General features: G+C 34.0%; 1 long non-coding RNA gene across 1 annotated transcript; it reads left to right on the forward strand.

The window, feature by feature from the left end:
• Positions 1-8,870: 8,870 nt before the first annotated feature.
• Positions 8,871-10,241, forward strand: LOC130050019 (uncharacterized). The gene is made up of 3 exons (XR_008798400.1): positions 8,871-8,945; positions 9,567-9,764; positions 9,978-10,241. It is a non-coding gene; the product is annotated as an uncharacterized LOC130050019 (long non-coding RNA).
• Positions 10,242-16,288: the final 6,047 nt, after the last annotated feature.

Genomic DNA, 16,288 nt, shown 5'->3' on the forward strand with positions numbered 1-16,288 from the left:
CATCCAAAACGCCAGAAAATAGCACTTTTTATACCCCCTTTTCCTGCTTAAGTTAGCATTGAAATATTATATCAGTAAGTATTGACTTCATGATTGGTTCAGATATTATGCATGATAACTTTGAACTTTGACCCTTCTGTGAATTTCGAAGACTCGCATTGAAAAGCTTCTTATCGCTACTCCTACTAAAGTGAAAGTCATAGAGACATGAAACCTTCGCTAATGACTTCAGAGTAAAACCCCCTTGCACTGAGAAATTAATGGAAGGGATACGAAAACCCTTAAGGATAGTCATTGCCCTGAAAGTCTCCAATATCATTATCTAAGCCTATAACTTTTATATTAATTTAAAATTTATTTGAATTTATTTAAATTTTATATTAATTTAGTTAGAGACATGGGATCACTTGCATTAAGACCGACGACATTTTACCTTCAAAATGAGGTCAAGGTCAAAGGTCAAGGTCATCATAAAAATTATTTTTTCCCATTTGCAAGGTCTTTCAAAGTTTTTTTTATAGTATTTTGAAGCTAACCGAAAGTAACCGAAAACAAATTATTGCCCCTGAATGTCTTGATTAACATTTTAAAGCTTGTAGCTTTTACATTAATATAGATAAAGAAATGGGATCACTTGCATTAAGACCGATGACCTTTGACCTTCAAAATGAGGTCAAGGTCATCGTGAAGATTATTATTTTTATTTTCAAGGTTTTTTTTTCCAGTTCCTAACATCATCTTAAATATCTCTTTTTAAATCATTGTATGTGGAAAGCCCTCTAATTGTTCGCGAACAATTAGGATTACTAGTTGTATTGTTTATTTGCGAATGATATGTAGGAAAGAAATATCATACACTAGCAACAATTACGATCGGGTGTTATTTTATCTTTATACGGCTCATGTGAGCAGAAATTTCGTCGTTGAAAAAACAGCGAGGATGATAGTAAAGAAAGTTCTTTACGTTACTATCATCATTCATTTCCGTTAATATCATCCTCGCTGTTTTTTCAACGACAAATTTTCTGAATGATGTCATATACACAAGGGATGATAAAACAAGCATGCAAAACGGAGGGTCAAGGCTGTCCCTTGTCTGTGTCAACACTGCCGGGGTTTTTAAAAAGCACCCGCCATCTTAATATTGACAGATGACCAAAAAGGGTACGAGTACAAACCGCTAAGGAATTGCTCAAAATGTTTCCCAAATTCAATCAAAGACAATTTGCAAAAATTGTTACTGGTGACGAAACATGGGTTCACTATTTCGAACCAGTAAGAAAAATTGGAAACAAAATATGGCTAACTAAAGACGGTGGAAGGCCTGTAATTGCGAAAAGAATCATAAGCACAAAGAAGGTTCTTCATTGCATATTCTTCTTATGTGATGGTATAGCCGTACAAATTCCGGTGCCGAAGGGCAAAAATGTTAATGTCGGTATTACCGAGATGTTATACTAAAAACGTTCAAGAAATATTATCATAAACGACTCCCTCTGTCAGGATCTAGGCATGTTCGTCGACTTCATGATAATGATCCATCACATACATCTGAGCTTGTGAAGCAATTTTTGAAGTCGGAAAAGGTTACCGTCCTGCCACACCTACCATACTCTCTAGATCTAGCCTCATGCGACTTTTCCCTTTTTCCTAAACTTATAAAGTTCTTATCTGTTCGTCGTTACAAGTCCCGACAAGCCATTAGCTCAGCCATCAGTCAGTGCCTCAGAGGTCTACCTAAATCAGCATACGTTGACGCATAAAAGGAATGAAAACGGAAATACTCATATCTAGTGGTCAGTCATTCAAAAACTTACTTTGTTAAACACCACTCTGATTCCACGCACAAGTACTCTGAAGTTGAAATAAAAAATATGCTAGAGTTCCTCATTGACAATATCTTCGTGGTCTTTGGTGATCAGGTCTTCCAACAGTCTGTTGGAATTCCCATGGGTACGAATTGTGCTCCTTTGTTAGCTGACCTGTTTTTATATTCATCTGAAGCAGACTTTATTCAAAAACTTCTACGTGAGAAGAAAAAATCTCTCGCTGTGACATTCAATTCGACTTTTAGATATATCGATGACGTTTTGTCTCTTAACAATGATAGCTTTCATTCATATGTCGATTTGATATATCCCTGTGAGCTCGAAATAAAGGACACCACAGAGTCGTCCACTTCTGCTTCATAATTAGATATTTTATTGAAAGTCGACATTAGCGGCAAACTGACAACTCAACTGTATGACAAACGGGATGATTTCAGCTTCTCCATCGTCAACTTCCCACATTTATGTAGCAATATTCCATTATCACCTGCATATGGTGTTTATATATCTCAACTGATTCGATATGCAAGAGCTTGCTCTGGGTATAGTCAGTTTTTAAATCGAGGTAAGCTACTGACAAACAAGTTGATGGTACAGGGATTTCAACAGTCTCGATTGAAGTCAACATTTCGCAAATTGTTTGGTCGTTATAACGATCTAATTCGTCATTACGACCTCGCATTGGGTCAAATGCTGTCTGACGTGTTTCATACCGATTGTTAAGCCGTTCGTGGCACACTGATTTTGACTGCGGATAACTCCGTTTATCTGATCAGGATATGGGGCTCACGGCGGGTGTGACCGGTCAACAGGGGATGTTTACTCCTCCTAGGCACCTGATTCCACCTCTGGTGTGTTCAGGGGTCCGTCTTTGCCCAACTATCTATTTTGTATTGCTTGTAGGAGTTATGAGATTGATCACTGTTTGTTATCTTCACCTTGCATTCAGAGATTGAAGTTATGTATTTCAAACCGCGGAGAATACTTTGAAGGGATGTAATGTTCATTTGACTATTTAAGTCGAATGCTTTTGATATATCGTTCAATACACATCACCTATCGAACAGCCCTCGTAGGTACATAGTCATGTATTATAATACAAATAAAAAAAGCCTAATAGAAGCAATGAAAATGTATAATGAGATTATTGCGTTTGATATGCAAAAAAAGTAAGGATATCAAATCTGAGGGTTTAAAAGCACATATTAGGAGTAATGTAATTTTGTGAAATGTCACATATCCATATAGTAATATTCCATTATCACCTGCATATGGTGTTCATATACCTCAACTGATTCGATATGCAAGAGCTTGTTCTGCGTATAGTCGGTTCTTAAATCGAATTAAGCTATTAGCAAAAAAAATGGTGGTACAGGGGTTTCAACAGTCTCAATTGAAGTCAGCATTTCACAAATTCTATGGCCGTTATAACTATCTAGTTCGTCAATACAACCTATCATTGGTTCAAATACTGTCTGACGTGTTTCATACCGATTGTTAAGCCGTTCTTGGCACACTGATTTTGACTGGGGATAAATCCGTTTACCTGATCAGGATATGGGGCTCACGACGGGTGTGAACGGTCGACAGGGGATGCTTACTCCTCCTAGACACCTGATCCCACCTCTGGTGTCCAGGGGTCCGTGTTTGCCCAACTATTTATTTTGTATTCCTTATAGGAGTTATTTGATTGATCACTGTTCGTTGTCTTCCTCTTCCATTTGTGATATCCTTCGGATGTTTGTTACTTCATATATTTGCGACGTTTTAAGGTGACTTGTTTTAAAGTGTATATTATGGTATAAAAAACTGAATAGAAATGAATACATATTTCCTAAAACGAAATGGTTGCAATGTCATTTGAAGATGAAGGAACATTAGATAACTTCGAGTGGTGGAAAGTTCCTTTTGATGGTCTGCCTTGTATCTCGGTAGTTAGACTTCCATACACAAGAGGGCATCCATATTCACGAGCTATTCAGCGATTGTCATTGAATGATATCATATAGATTTTTATGATATATGTATCAACTGAAGTTCATTTATTGCTTTTGCGTCATTCGTATCACATGAAACAACCACTGCAATGATTAATCAATTTCCTTTCACCAAAGCGATTCATACTGCGTCATAATACAATCTAAAAGTTTAATTCCAAGGTTGGAAGCTCACTTTATTTAGGTTGGAAATCATTATTACGCATTATTACAACCATCATAGTATGGTCAGTTTTGTATATGTTGACATTTTGTTAAAATCTGAATATTTCAAATGTTATGTAATAAAGGTATATAAGTATCATGCTACCTGCAACAGACATATCCATTCCTTGGTAAAAAGCTCAGGTAAGTACAATACTTTAAGAGAATAAGCTACACAGTACATGTATTTCAATGTAAATGAATACCTACATTATTTGCATTAGTTTGCTTGTGTGTATTGCAATTTTAAACTTTGAGACAACTCTGAAGTACTTAAATATATACAACTTAGATATGGTGAAAACGATAGTTTAGGATTGTTGTATGAAAATGCGAAGATTACGAACAGTGATCAATCCCACAACTCCTAAAAGGAATCCACAATTAAGAGCATGGAAAACACGGAACTCCTGGATAATCTTACTAAATATTTCTTCTTTCTGAATATCCAGTTGTCTTCAGACTTGGTAGACTACCACAGACTACAATGAACTACCTTCAGTTGTTGTTACTTCTTGTTCTGGTGGTACTGACCATTTATGTGTCGGGTTCGTTCGCCTCCCCCAGCAGATGGTACAGACGATGGTCGTCCGAATCTGACTCCGGATCCTCGAGCTGGGGCCGCTAGAGGGGTAATTATTTAAAAATCTTCAGAAGATCAAAACGACTTTTATGCAATGAATGAAAATATATAAAGCATCATTCATTATCTACAGGATAAGCCTTGTGTAAGATATCACATTAAAATATTTTCAATGAAATGCCTTCTAACATCACACAATGGGTTTCATTTAAAACAATACAGAGTAAAAGAATAAGGTCAGGAGAAGTATTTCTACGATTTGATTATGAAGTACCAATCGCTTGATGGCAGACGTATGTGTTCTAAACTTAATGAGCAAAATATTCTTCACATCAATTGAATATTCACCAGCTTTTTCTTTTTTTTTCAGATTGATCTTGGAGGGAAAATGAATACATTATTTGTTATTGTTACCTCCTTGACATATCATATAATGTGTATGTAACTGAAAGTTACATTAATAGAACACGGTGTGCGGTAAAATATGCATTTGTGTTTTATACATGTTATGTTTTGAAATAAAAAAAAACCAATATTGATATAAGTTGTTTTCAATGTTTTTTACAGTCTAAGATAAAAATAAATGTAACTTAAGTGTTTATTTTTATGAAAATACCTATTGGGACATTCACGTCCTTTAGTAGTCTACTTATCGAATGGTGCCATCAATTAATGTAAGGCGTTGTGTGTTATAAGGCAGTCTCTTGTATCCTTCTATTGATGAACATATATTATACGTGATTCAGAGGATACCAATCAGTAAAACCGGGCGTGAAACGATTAGAACAAGAAAGTGCCAACTGTACCATTTTTAATGAGAGAGATTCAAAATTCTGCAGTTTAATACATCTATAGTTCATTTGAACTGTCTGTGATTTTCATAGAAAATAATTAATTAACGCATAGATCAGTTGCAGTCTGGGGAATGTAAACATATTGACACAGATAACATGTACACGTAAGTTTTAACGACATTTTGCTATTGTGCGTTCGAAGTGTTTCGTTATCAATACCGATGGAAGAGTTGGCGAAAAACTAATGCTATATTTCTTCAAACAATATCAAAAGATAAAGAATAAAAAGTGAATTAATTATTAGTAGTTTTCACATACTTTATCAAGAAACAATGATCTGGTATATCTTGTTAACCCCATTCTATATTGAAGCGAAAACTATCTATACCCGCAGTTGTAGATATAGATGGGGTTATAAGGTACAAAACATCACCTCCTTTGGTTGAAAATTTTACAAACAAGATATATACTATTTTCGAGTTGATACCCCATTCCTCTTTATAGGCTATAGACAAACCATTTTGACCCAAACAATTATTTAAATGCTCTGTATACGCCCGTGATATGTAGATTACATAACTAACTTCGCTGATCTTGACACTTTATTCGTTGGTATATATGCTTCATTAAAACAAAAGTAAATATCATGATATGTGGCTAACGTAAGGTGTGAAGCGGTCAGCAGGGGATGCTTATTACTCATAGGTACCTGATTCCACCTTTTATAAAGGGGTCCTTGTTTGCCCAACTCTTAATTTTGTATTCAAATTAGAAGTTGCATGTATGAGATTGATGATTGTTCGTTGTCTTCACCTTCATAAATAAACGAAAACTACATGCCATATTGTATGTTAGCGTTGATTAAAGAGCAAGTCGTGTGATTTCTATGATTGTAAATATACACAACCCTAAGCTGTATCCAATTGATGATATGTATAATCTTTGTTTAACGATCATATCGTATAAGTCCTATATAATTATATTATTTTCACGCCCACCTAACACTAACAAATACTTCATATTTAAATGACTTTAGTACTAATTACCATTCACGAGTGAAACATATTTCTCTTCAATATGAAAAAGAAGTTTATACTTGAGGTATACGAATAACTCCTTTTACCTAATCAAGATATAGGACTCACGGCGGGTGTGACCGGTCGACAGAGGATGCTTACTCCTCATAGGCACCTGGTCCCACCTCTGGTATATCCAAGGGTCCGTGTTTGCCAAACTCTCTATTATGTATTGCTTATAGGGGTTATCAGATTGACCACTGCTCATTATCTTCACCTTTCATTGGATAGTACATCCGTAGTCCCTTCTTAAAAAATCTAGTATTTGAAAAAAGATACGAAAGAGGCTCAAAATTAATACAAGAGTGTTTCAAATCCTTTATGACTCTAGAGTGGTGTTTAACTCTTGGGATTGAGCAGGACAAAGTGATTTTTTGAGCAAATTTAACGAAGCCAGAACTGATGCTTTATGCAGAAAACATTTGAAAGTAATTTAAGTACAAAGAATAATATTGATGTCCTCAACATAATTACATTTAAAATTCTACAATCCTAGCTTGATTGTGTAATTAAAGTAAAAGATAAATAAATCAAAAGAGTACATTATTTCACATATGAAATAAATTGAAAGACCATAAAGTGCAATGTAATGTTTATGAAATCATATTCACCTAGAAATTAACCGTTGTAATATTATGCACGTCCTTGCTGAATGAATTATTTTGAATAGCTAGACAAGGACATGCTCTTATTAAACGAATGACTCTTTATGCCCTAATAGTACTAATTGTTATGCAATTTACAGTGATAATCTATTGTGGCAAAAGTCTTTGGTTTACCATTTCATATTTACATACACTGGTATTTCTAAGTGAAGCATATCCAAAAGAAATACAAAATAAAAGAGAATAATATCATTTAATGCATCTGAATGGATTAAAATACATCGTTCATTGATATTGTTACTTTTACAAATCCGATATTGATATATTTCACTTTTTCAGATCTGTTTGATATTTAAGTGCATATAGGTTGTACAATATGCATTAGAGGCGTTTATGGAGTGAAAAATACTGAATTTGACATTTTCGCTTGACAAGTACATCGAACATGCAGTACATTTGTGGCTTTTCTAAACTACGTTAATCGATTGATATCCCATAGATTGTAGAAATAGCGTTTTGTGGGTTATATAACATATCTCACTGTAAAGAATATCGTTATCATGATGGAGTATATATTGCTTTCTGTTGAACATTATCTGTCTCTAATATGATGATGAGTTCACGTACCTTTCCAGTGTTTCAGGATATTTACTAAACGCGTTTCACTTTCATGCCCCAATGAATAATTGAAGATAATGAACTCTGATCAATCTCATAAATCCTATATTGATTATAAAAGTTAGAGTGGGAAAAACTAATATACCAGAGGAGGGTAAGGATACCGCAGAAAACAACGTATCCCCTTTTGACCGGTTCAACCCATCATGAATCTAAAATTTCGATAACGCAAACGAAATATTACATAATCAAGATCAGTTTGTAAATAGGAGACAAAAAATTGTATTGAAACACATTAAACAACTTTCTGCTTAATAAATGGTTGCATTTGAAATTATACTTAAAAATTGGTAAATGCAGAATGAGATGTAAACAACAAAAGCAGGGAATAATGGAATATTCCTATATATATATATATGGGAATTTGAAGATGGAGAAGCTGAAATCATACCATTTATAATAAAGTTAAGTTGTTAGTTAGGGGCCTCCGTGGCCGATTGGTTAGAGCATTGCGCTCAAAATCACACGGCCTCTCACCTCTGTCGGCGCGGGTTCCAATCCCGCTTGCGCCGGTAAGTAAGAACGTTTCCCAGTTTACTTTCGGAAGGTCGGTGGTCTCTTCCCAGGTACATTGTATCTGGGTTCTCTTTTCCACTAATAAAAACTGTGCGCCACTATATAACTGAAAAATTGTTGAGTGTGGCAGAAAACATCGAAACAAGCAAACAAACAAACAGACAAGTTGTTAGTTTGCAGTCAATTCTTATTTTCGATAATTTACGAAACAGATCTGGAGATCTGTGTGTAGCAATGTAATTCGTTATAACACAGTAGGAAACTGAAGGTTTGTTATACGCACTTAATTTTCAAGGCTTGCAATAGAACTGCAGTGATATGAATTTCTCTGATAGTTGATGGATGACATTTTGATTCTTCTAAGTCTATTTTATCAAAATACAGATTCATTGCAATACATACATGTAATCAGTTTAGATGCACTAAAGCACAATTCATACTGCGTCATAATACAATTTGAAGTTTAATTCCAAGGTCGGAAACTTGTATTATTTATCTTCCAAATTATCATTACGTGCTTTTAGGACGACCATGTTACGGTCACAATTTGTATATATTCACATTTTCGTAGAGTTTGAATACGTCAACTGATATGCAATTGAAGGTATATAAGTAGACATGCTACCTGCAACACACATATCCATTAACTGGTCAAAAGCTCAGGTAAGCACGATACTTTGAAGATAAATACTACATAGCATTACAATGAATAGTTAAATGGCTGCTTTTAGTTTACCTGTGTAAATTGGTACATTAGAATTTGAGGAAAATGCAAAGTGTTTAGACATGTACAATTTAAAGATTCGTTCTCTCTCAGTATAGAAACATCACAGTTCATTGATTTTGTTGCAGTGATTATACAATTGGTACAATTTTTCAAATTTACTTAGTGTCATTGTGGTATATCTGAGAAAATGAATATCTCAAGCTTGTTGGTAAAACTTAGAGGATATCCCGATCCGCACAATATTTCAGTCTTGTCTTTCTCAAAATGTAGTATTTCTGAATTTAGTAACTATCAAACTCAAGAAGATGTGTTTGTTTAAAAGGTTTTGTTCAAGATGTTAATGTTTTTTGCTGAAATAAAATTCCATACTCATCTTATACACTGTATTTTCCATTTAAAATTAGTGATAATGATATAGTACATTTCCCGAGTATCAATACACCTGTAAGGAACCCTAATGAATTTCGTTAAAAAAAACTGTAAAACTTAATGCATGTGAATATTCATTAATACTACTTCACGACAAACTCTGTAAATATTTTGTTTTCAAACTCCAGGTTTCTTCAGACTTGGTAAACTACCACAGACTACAATGAACTACCTTCAGTTGTTGTTACTTCTTGTTCTGGTGGTACTGACCATTTATGTGTCGGGTTCGTTCGCGTCCCCCCGGAGATGGTACAGACGATGGTCGTCCGAATCTGACTCCGGATCCTGGAGCTGGGGCCGTTAAAGGGTGCTGAAATAAGTGTTGGGTATGCATATTTACCAAATGTCCTCAAATACGAGAAAATGAGTAAAGTCTCAAAATACACAACGTAAAAATAGAGGCCAAGATCACAATTTCCATGTGATCAAATTACAAGTATAAAATATCAATCATTTTACATTGGTATTATGTCTTGCCAAGTTAATGAGGAAAACCATCTCTACATCAAATTAATATTCCCCATTTCTTTATTTTTCAGATTGATCTCAGAGGAAATAAGATGGTTTCCTTCGTTATTGTTACCTCTTTAATATGTAATAGCCTGTGTATGTATGTGTAGTTAATATTTTTAGAACACAGTGTGTGATGAAGTGTACAATTGTGTTCTATGCGTATGATATTTTTCAAAAATAAGGAAATTTCTATAATTGGTTTGCGATGTTTTCAATGTTATACAAGGTTAGAAATGAAAATGTATGTAATTCACGTGTTTATTTTGTTGATATAAATACTTAAGAAAACATTGATTTCCTTTTGTAGTCTCTTCTTGGAATCGTGAGATTAAATTCTCTAAAGCATTGAATGTTTTAAGAGAACGCCCAGTATCCTGAAAAAAAAATGAAAATATCACGCCATAATAAATTTGAATGTTCAGAGATATTCAGTGTTCAAAGGTATTAACACCTGTGTTGCTTTGATACTAATGTTATAGATAAATCGTTTATGGGTACTCTGAAAATTTGATTAAATATAGTTATAGTTATTAGTTAGCAGATACTGAGAAAAAGTGTGGAAATTCATCTCCACTTTTCTCTTTTATACACCATTGTGACTTTCACGCATTTTCGTAAGTAGATATATTCGTTATTACTAAGTCCTTTGCTGTTATGCATTCGTGGATTTATTATTATATACCTTGGCGTTTTAGGTACTATTTTTATATTTACAATTTTAGATTTTTAGACGAAATTCAAAACTTTGAACTATTAATACCATGCATTTACCAATGACCACGAAGCAGCAGTACAAAGACAACACATTTACCTAGTTAGAACAAAAACTAAGAAATATAGACTGACAAGGGTTAAGATAGCGAAAATTTATCAATTGCATGAAAAAAAACCAACAACATAACTGTGAAATATAACATAAACGCCGTGATAATTCAAAATTTAGAGCAGGGCAAACACGGACTCCTTGACATATCAGAGGTAGAATTATATTCCCAGAAGGAGATAGCACCCCCGGTTGATCTGTCACACCTGTCCCGTTCCTCTACTTTGATACTTTAAACAAAGTAATCCTTAATCAAAATAAGTTTTTAAGGAACGGCATAACAGCTTGTATGAAACACACACGTCAGACAGCATTCAAACTAAGCCAACTTGTATTTACAAATAAGTTAATTATAACGACAGTAGAATTCGTCTATTAAACTACATAAATCCTAAAAGAATCCTGCAAGCACGAAAGCCTGGTCATACCAGCGGTGGGATCCGGTGCCTAAGACGAGAAAATATCCCCTGTCGACCTATCACACCCGCCATGAACTCTATGTCTTGTTCATGCAAACGGAGCAATTCGTAGTCAAAACCATTGTTTAAAAAATGTACCTAACAATCGATATTAAACACATCAGTCAGCATTTAACAAGATTAGGATATAGGGCTCACGGCGGGTGTGACCGGTCAACAGGGGATGCTTACTCCTCCTAGGCACCTGATCCCACCTCTGGTGTGTCCAGGGGTCCGTGTTTGCCCAACTATCTATTTTGTATTGCTTAAAGGAGTTATGAGATTGATCACTGTTCGTTATCTTAACCTTGCATGATAAGTTACATTAGCAAAGTAGATCGTTATAACAATCATAGAATTGGCGAAATGCTGATCTTAAACGAGACTGTTCAAACATCTGTAACATGAAATTGTTTGTCAGTAGCCTACCTCGATTTGATAATTGATCATTTGCAGAACAAGCTCTAGCGCATCGAATCAATTGAGAGAGATAACCACTATATACAGGGGATAATTTAATAATGTGAGAAATTGACAATGTAGAAGCTAAAATCATCCCATTTGCTTTAAAATTGAGTTGTTAATTTGTCTTTGATATTTATCATCAATAACATATCTAAGTACGAAGCTTTAAGCAGACATGGGGGACTACTTTCATTCCGAGTTCACAGGAATATATCGAATCGACATATGAATGGAAATGATGTGTTTTATGTCCGAAACGAAAAAAGTTGATGACCAAAAGATATTGCACCTCAAATGAATTATATCAATTGCAGATACACAATATTATAATTTAAGCTTAAAGGGGTTAGCACCTGAGATTTGCAGCAATGTCATTTTTTGGGAAGTGTCTAAACATGACCTTTTTGCTCTTGAGATTGACTCAAGATTCATTCAATTTAGCCTAATCTGTCTGTTAGTGTCAACACACCATAAGCAACACAAATCAATGGATAATTAAAATAGATGCATGTACATACATGTAATCATGTCTTCTAACAAGACCTCTGGTGTGTTCAGGGGTCCGTGTTTGCCCAACTATCTATTTTGTATTGCTTGTAGGAGTTATGAGATTGATCACTGTTCGTTATCTTTACCTTGCATTAAAAAGTCTAATACAAGTAATTGAAATAAATAATGACGTTTTTGCAGTTGATCTACGAATTACATCATAATATCAACTTTGAGAGTTAAAAAGGACATATTAGGAGTAATCTCAATTTTTAAAATTTCACATAATTTCTATAGTCTTGTCTTAAGATTCAAAATGGAACTAAAAAAGTGGGGTTAAATGGTCAATTTTTTTTTAAATTTTTGCTGAATATACTGAATCTTTATATAAAATTTCGAGTAAATTATCTAAACTTTTATAAAGAATCGATTTTCTGTTTGGAAAAATATATCAACAAAATGAATGAATTACAACATTTAAATTAGTTGCAAGTCTGCACTACCTGTATCATAACTTATAAAACTGAAATACACGTAAAGCAGTAGAAAAATATAAGATATATAGTTTGAAACAAAAACTGTAATATCGTGCAGATTTCAGTATATTGGTGGGTCGACAAACTTCGTACAAAACATTGCATGAAATCTAATGGATCGTTACATCTGTTTTTGAGGAAAATCAAAAATGAAAAATCAAGTATTTGGAATTAGAGACAAACGAGGCTCAAAATCAATACAGGATAGCTTCAAATTCTGTATGACTCTAGAGTGGGGTTGACTCTTGGGATCGAAAAGGAGAAAGTGATTTTTAACCAAATTTAACGAAGCCAGTACTAATGCTTTATTCAGAAAACATTTGAAAGTAATTTATGTACAAACAATAATCTCAATGTCCTCAACATAAGTACATTTACAATCCTAAAATCCTAGCTCCATCATGTGTTAAAACGAAAACATGAATGAATTAAAATAGTACATCATTTCAAATATGAAATAAATTGAAAGACCATCAAATGCAATGTCATGTTTATAAAATCAACTTCACCTAGAAATTAACCGTTTTAATGTTATGCACCTTCTTGGTGAATGGATTATTTTGTATGTTTAAACAAGGACATGCTCTCAGTAAACCAATGTTTCTTTTTGCCCTAATAGTACTAATTGTTATGGAATTTACAGTGATAATCTATTGGGGCACAAGCCTTCGGTTTACCATTTCGTGTTTACATACATTGGTATTTTCACGTGAAACACATTCAACGGAAATAAAAGATAAACCAGAATGATATCATTTAATGCATTTAATTTCTTCAAATTTGTTCGATGTTGTAAGTGCATATTAATTGTACAATATGAAGTAGAGGCATTTTTAGATTGACAAATACTGACTCTGACATTTTCGCTTGACAAGTACATCGAACATGCAGTACATTTGTGGCTTTTCCATACTTTGTATATCGTTTATTTTCACATTTCAGAATGCTTTGCTATATAACTGTTAAGTGAATGAATTTGCTATTTCTTCTGGTTAACGGTAGCCGTGGAATAGTTTTTGAACTATCTTCCTTAGGGAAATAGTCTCGAAACTATTTACCGGATGCTATATTTTCCTGCATTTTCGTTTCTGTGACGTCAAAGTCTGATAACTATAATTAGTTTACTTCACTTTGGTATGTCTGACACAAGGAAAATCTACTTTGGTAGGATAAAACACATATTTACTGACTATTCGGACATTAGCAGGTTTATTGTCCTTATAGCCAGTAAATAAGTGTATAATATCCTATAAATGGTAAAAATAGCGTTGTTTGGTGATATAACATGTCTCACTGTAAAAAATTATCTATCCCTAATATGATGCTGAGTTTACCCACCTTTCCAGTGTTTCATGTTATTTACTGAACTCGTTGCACTTTCATGCCTCAATGACAAAATTGAAGATAATGAACACTGATCAATCTCATAAATCCTATAAAGATTACAAAAGTAAAAGTAGGAAAATGGACTACTGATATACCAGAGGAGGAATCCGGTGCCTAGGAAGAGAACGCATCCCCTTTTGCCGGTACGACCCATCATGAGTTTAAAACTCGTTGATGTAAACGGATTAATAATCAAGATCACTACGTAAATGCAAGGTGAAGATAACGAACAGTGATCAATCTCATAACTCCTACAAGCAACACAAAATAGATAGTTGGGCAAACACGGACCCCTGGACACACCAGAGGTGGGATCAGGTGCCTAGGAGGAGTAAGCATCCCCTGAAAAGACTGAAAATTGTATTGAAACACATTGAACAACACTTTGTGTAATGCAAGGTTACATTTGAAATTATATTTGAAAACTGGGTATAAGCAGAAGAAAATTTAAACACCAAATGTAGGTGATGATGGAATATTACTACATATCTATTCAAAGTTGAAGATGGAGACGCTGAAATCATCCCGTTTTCAATAACGTTGAGTTGTTACTTTGTCGTTCAAGTTTGTTTTCAATAAAATACATATGTACGAAGCCGATGGAGAGACCTCTGGGTAATAATATAATAACTAGAAATTTGTTATACTCACTTAAACTTGAGGCTTGCAAGAGAAATGCAGTGATATATATTTATCTGATGGTTGATCGATGAAAGTTTGATTGTTCAATGCCTAATGTATCAAAAAAATAGATTCATTGCAATGCATAATCAGTTTGATGGACTAAAGCACAATTGATGTTGCGTCACATAATACAATCTGAAAGTTTAATTCCAAGGTCGGAAACTTCTGTTATTTATTTTCCAAATTATCATTACGTGTTTTAGGACAACCATGTTACGGTCATAATTTGTATATGTTAACATTTTCGAAAGGTTTGAATACGTCAGATGTCATGCAATTGGGTATATAAGTACACACTTTACCTGCAACATACATATCCATTATCTGGTCAATAGCTCAGGTAAGCACGATACTTTTAAGGTAAATGCTACATAGCATATCAATGCATAGCTAAATAGCTGTTTTCAGTTTACATGTGTAGATTGATATATTAGAATTTGAGGAAAATGCAAAGTGTTTAGATAAGTACAATTCAAAGATGATCTAGGTCATATTTGAAAATTATGCAATCAATCTCTTTCCGTCTCTCTCAGTATACAGCAATTCCTCTTCATTGATTTTGTTACAGTGATTATTCGTTTGATACAATTTTCCAAACTTACTTAGTGTCATTGTGATATATTTCAGAAAATAAACATATTAAGCTCGTTGGTAAAACCAAGAGGATGATCTGCAGAATTTTCAATTCTTGTCTTTCTCAAAATGTTGTATTTCTGAATTTCGTGACCATCAAAGTAAAGAAGATTTGTTTACTAAAATTTCGAGCTGCAATTTTTAAGAAATATGTATTATTCAAGATGTTACTGTTTCCTGGTGAAATAAAATTCATACTCATACTTATCTTCCATTTATATTTTAGAGATAATGATATGGTATAATTCCAGAGTATCGATACACATGAAAGGAACCCTTATGGTTTTTTGGAGAAAAAACTTTCAAATTATATGCATGTTCCTTAATGCCATTTCACGAGAAACTTTGTACATACTTTGTTTTCAAACTCCAGTTGTCTTCAGACTTGGTAGACTACCACAGACTACAATGAACTACCTTCAGTTGTTGTTACTTCTTGTTCTGGTGGTACTGACCATTTATGTGTCGGGTTCGTTCGCCTCCCCCAGCAGGTGGTACAGACGATGGTCGTCCGAATCTGACTCCGGATCCTGGAGCTGGGGCCGTTAAAGGGTAAGAATTTTCCAAATCTTTTGACAATTATAAGGAACCATATGCTGAAACATATGTTGAGTATGCATTTGTACCAAAATATCCTCTAACACGAGAAAATGAAATAGGATAGGAAATACAGAAAGTAAAAATAGAGGCCAAAATCACACTTTTTTGGTAATCAAAATATAAAATACCCATCGCTTTCCACAGGAATTATGTTCTGCAAAGTTAATAAGCAATATAATCGTTTACATCAAATTAACATTCCCAATTTCTTTATTTTTCAGATTGATCTCAGAGGAAATAAGACGGTTTCGTTCGTTATTGTT

Source organism: Ostrea edulis, chromosome 9, assembly GCF_947568905.1.
Source record: "Ostrea edulis chromosome 9, xbOstEdul1.1, whole genome shotgun sequence".
Lineage (NCBI taxonomy): Eukaryota > Metazoa > Mollusca > Bivalvia > Ostreida > Ostreidae > Ostrea > Ostrea edulis.